Below are 5,335 nucleotides of genomic sequence, written 5' to 3'. Positions count from 1 at the left end.
ACTGTGCCACCCTTCACCAAAAATATTATTCCTGCATAGTGCTCTGCTCAACGAATGCATTGGGCAATGTGCTCCCAACATGTTTCACCACCTATGTACCTTCATCAGGTGGACAGAGTGCTTTGGGGAAGTGTCAGTGTGACATAATTGTAAGTGATAGAACACCTAACAGTAGAAAGATCCTTTGCTAGAATTGATCCCAGGTTTAGTCATTGATTATTTTTGGTCAATGATGCTATCCAGCATCCCAGACCTCTTTATTTACATTCAACTGCCGGCCAGGGAGCTGTCAGTTGTAGTGAGAGTCCATTGAAAGAGGTCATCATGTTTGTGCCATCAGGATTGGTGTTCATCTTGAATGATGTTGAATCTACATTGCTGGACAATGTGACTGATGATGGATTAAAGCCCCAAACACACGTACCGAATGTCGGCCGAACGATCGGCCGTCTTTTGTCCGGTGCTGTCCTGTCGGCTGAAAACTGCAAAAGACTGCACATGAATTTTGTCGGCCAACAACAGCCGACTGCAGAAGTGATGTCATGTGATGGTTAACTTTCCGTGTGTTTTTTCTTTTCTGAGCATGCCCAGTCTTGCTAGTCGGCTGTTTGTCGGCCGAATTCTGTACTGACTGGCGAACAATCGGCCGTTCTGGTGTGGGCCAACAAAAATTTTAATGCCTGCACACCCGATTCTGTTCGGCCGAAAAGTCGGAGTCGGTTGTCGGAAGCATCATACTAACAAGCCGACAATCGGCCGATCGTTCGCCGGACGAATATTTACGGCCGACAATCGCTACGTGTGTACGGGGCTTTACACTGGGAGTCTTTTATTTATTTATTTATGTTTAATATAGTACATTATCACAATGTGTGTGTTCATTTACTATTTCAAATTTTTTTTGTGAAGGAGTAACCCGGGATACTATGTATCCCTTTTGAGTAAGCTTGACGTTTCTTTATTTTATGGGGGCTTTTAGATCCCCCCATACCTGACACAAATCCCCACCACTACTGGGCCAGGGTTGTGTGGCAGAGGCCCTTGTTCCCATCATTTAATATTCCAATTTTTTTTTTTTTGTGAAGGGGTAACCAGGGATACTATGTACCCCTTTTGAGTAAGCTTGAAGTTTCTTTATTTTATGGGGGCTTTTCGATCCCCCCACACCTGACACAAATCCCCACCACCACTTGGCCAGGGTTGTGTGGAAGAGGCCCTTGTTCCCATCATTTACTATTCCAATTTTTTTTCTTTTTTTTGTGAGCTTGAAGTTTCTTTATTTTAAAGGGGGCTTTTATATCCCCCACACACCTTACAAAAATCCCCACCACCGGGCCAGGGTTGTGTGGAAGAGGTCCTTGTTCCCATCATTTACTATTTCAATTTTTTTTTGTGATGGAGTACCCAAGGATACTATGTACCCCTTTTGAGTAAGCTTGAAGTTTCTTTATTTTATGGGGGCTTTTAGATCCCCCCACACCTGACACAAATCCCCACCACCACTGGGCCAGGGTTGTGTGGAAGAAGCCCTTGTTCCCATCATTTATTATTTCAATTTTTTTTTTTTGTGAAGGGGTCACCAGGAATACTATGTACCTCTTTTGGGTAAGCTTGAAGTTTCTTTATTTTAAAGGGGGCTTTTATATTCCCCCCCCCCCCCCCACACACACACACACACACCTTACAAAAATCCCCACCATCACTGGTCCAGGGTTGTGTGGAAGAGCCCTGGTTCCCATCATTTACTATTTCAATTTACCCCTTTTGAGTAAGCTTGAAGTTTCTTTATTTTAAAGGGGGAATTTAGATCCCCCCACACCTTACATAAATCCCCACCATCACTAGGCCAGGGTTGTGTGGAAGAGGCCCTTGTTCCCATCATTTACTATTTCAACTTTTTTTTTTTGTGAAGGAGTACTGAGGGATACTATGTACCCCTTTTGTGAAAGCTTGAAGTTTCTTTATTTTAAAGGGGGCTTTTAGATCCCCCCACACCTTACACAAATCCCCACCACCACTGGGCCAGGGTTGTGGGGAAGAGGCCCTTGTTCCCATCAACATGGGGACACGGGGGTCATTTACTAAAACTGGAGGTTGAAAAACCAGGTGCTGCTGTGCACAGAAACCAACCAGCTTCCAGGTTTTATTGTCAAAGCTTGATTGAACAAGCTGAAGTTAGAAGCTGATTGGCTACCATGCACAGCTGCACCAGATTTAGTAAATTTCCCCCATAGTGCCTTACCAGGAGGCCCCAAAATACCCTCCCAATGTTGATGGCATCTGGCCTGTGGTTCAAGGATAAGGGTGCAAGCTTGCTGCCCAACCTATTCTGGCCAGTTAGGGTGCATGCTCAGATTTGGATCTGGTATGCATTTTTGGGGGAAACCTATGCCATTTTCTGGTTTTGTTGACTTTTTTTTTGCTAGCTAGTTGTTAGTGATGTCAACCGGGATCCCCCAGCTGCTTTGTGTACAAACAAAAGCATGACAGAGATTGAAGCTAAAAGGGGCTTTTAGATAAGCCCCATGGACCACCGCAACCACCAAGCCAGGGTTGTGGGGATGAGGCCTTTGCTGCCATCAACACATTATCATGGGAACATGGTGCCTTGCAAGGGGAGGGTCAAGGTGCACTCCCAGTGTTGAGGGCATCCGGCCTGATATGGTTCAAGAGGGGATGCCCTCCCTTTTTTGGCCAGTCAGGCTGCATGATCAGATATGGGTCTGGTATGCATTTTGGCAGAGACCCTACTTTTGCTGGCTGACATCTTTGACCATACAGTATACGTTGATGATCATTGATGTTACCCGGGAACCCCAAACTGCTTTGTTTACGGCTGGATATGGGAGGGAACTGTCATTTAGCAGCAAATGTTTTTTTGTATTTTATTGAAGTCTTTTTGCATTGGTACATGTGTCGTTCCACGCCCGTGCCCCCCCCCCCCGTCAGTGCACAGCTCCCAATGCCTGTTGGACAATTCTTCAAAGGATAAGAAAAGGAGAAAAGTGGAGACCCTAACAGAACTTTAGCGGCTTGAAATGTTACTTAAACTGTTTCGGACCGCTTGCCACAGATATACTGCAGCAGGCTGCCCCTCCTGAGTGAACTGACGTACCCAATGTGTTAACCCTCTCCCTGCCAGTGTCATTTTTACAGTAACAGTGTATATTTTTAGCACTGATTACTGTAGTAATGTCACGGGCCCCCCTAAAAGTGTCAAAAATATCAGTTAGGGGTCCAATCTGTCCGCCGCAATGTCGCAGTCCCGCTAAAAATCGCAGATCTCCACCATTACTAGTAAAAAAAAAAACAATAAAAATGACATAAATCTTTCCTGTAGATTGTAGACGCGATAACTTTTGCGCAAACTAATCAAAATGCGCTTATTGTGATTTTTTTTTTTTTTTTACCAAAAATATGTAGCAGAATACAAATTGGCCTAAAATGTTAAAAAATTAGATTTTTTACATTTCTTTTTTTTGGGAATGTTATATAGCAGAATATGAAAAATATAGTTTTTTTCAGAATTGTCGCTCTTTTTTTGTTTATAGCTCAAAAACAAAAAAATCGCAGAGGTGATCAAATACCACTAAATAAAAGCTCTATTTGTCGGAAAAAAAGGACATCAATATTATTTAGGTACAGCATCGCACGACCGCGCGATTGTCTGTTAAAGCAATGAAGTGCCGAATTGCAAACAATGGCCTGGTCATTAAGGGGGCCAATCCTTCCGGTCCAGAAGTGGTAATTAGTATAAAGGATACCAAAAGTCATAGAAATATGAATAAAAAGTATAAATCCATATTTTTATTTGAGACAACAATTTTAAAAGAGACACACAGAGGGAATGGAAGAGGTTAGAACAGTGCATACGGTTGGCAGATGTAAACATTCAGCATAATAACACAAAGGGCTCTTTCACACTGGCGTTCAATTTTTTTTGCCCGATCAGGTTCTTTTTTTTTTTTTTGAAACGGACACGGATGACACTTGTGTCATCCGGTCCGTCTGTCCGTTTTTCATCCCATCCCTTTGCGGATGAAAAACGGACATAATGTATCTCTATGTAAATACGGATGTCAGTGGATGACACCACTGACATCCGTTTTTGCGTCCGTTTCGTTTTTTGAACGGAAGAAAAAATAGGTTTCTCTTCCGTTCCAAAACTCTGAACTGAACTGAAAGGACGAAAAACGGATGTCAGCGGATGATCATCTGCTGACATCCGTATTTACATAGAGATACATTATGTCCGTTTTTCATCGGCAAATGGATGGGATGAAAAACGGACATACGGAACGCCCGTGTGAAAGAGCCCACAGACTGCAACTGAAACAAAATTGTTAATGAGCAGTCCCGGAGAAAAACACCCAACGCGTTTCAGAAATTCCTTTCTTTTCTCAGGGGTGTATATTGAGCTAGAATGCAGCATTTCTGGAATAAAGCAAATGGGAATTTATATATATATATATATATATATATATATATATATATATATATATATACATCAACAGTTATCATCAAGCCATATGGTTATGGTAAAAGCACTTACATGCCAATAAACAAAAACCCAAAATACATCAGTAAAAATATGTTAAAACCCAGTAGTGATGTCCATCCGCTTGCTCAACCGGGAGGGCAATATCTTTGCAGTCCACGTGAAAAAAAGAATGCAGGGGGATGCCCACGGAGGAGTCCACTGAAGTCCAACAAGACCAGAAGCAGGAGTGCATACCAGGAACGTAGAAGGACGTTTGAAAACTAGAACTGCAAACAAAGAAAAGTATATTCCTAATGGTAGCTTGGAGGGAAGGAGACCCAAAATTACATGTGCACTCCTATGAATTCCCCATGGTCCCACGTAGTAACTGGTACATTTTTCAATAATAGACTGGCCCAAACCATTAAATCATATCCAGCACCCTCAAAAGAGAACTAGCATACAATAGAGAAAATGTGGGGACCATAAAGCCCATATAGGCATGGATAGTATCCATTTAAGTACAGCAAAAAATGGTATAAAACTTGTCACAAGCATAGAAAGCAGTCTTGTGAAGAAATAAACAGACCAAATATACAAAGTATATATAGGTACCTGATATTGTTGAAAAAAGGATGGGGGAACCCCCAAAGGTGGCAGGATACCAGGGCTATGGCCGTGTAGTGAATGCACTTCCGCCTTTGCCAGGAACGGCGTGCGTTCCAGCGTGGTCCCCAGACGTCCACCGGCGTGCAGAGGGGCAGAGTCCGGAGGACCCAGGAAACACCCCCCCACCCACCTGCAGCCAAGGCATGCGGAGGGGTGATGCAGACACAATGTCAGCCATACTCCAGA

The sequence above is a fragment of the Pelophylax lessonae genome, assembly GCF_965119305.1.
Source record: "Pelophylax lessonae genome assembly, chromosome: 6".
Taxonomy (NCBI): Eukaryota; Metazoa; Chordata; class Amphibia; order Anura; family Ranidae; genus Pelophylax; species Pelophylax lessonae.
This window is presented reverse-complemented; position numbering follows the sequence as displayed.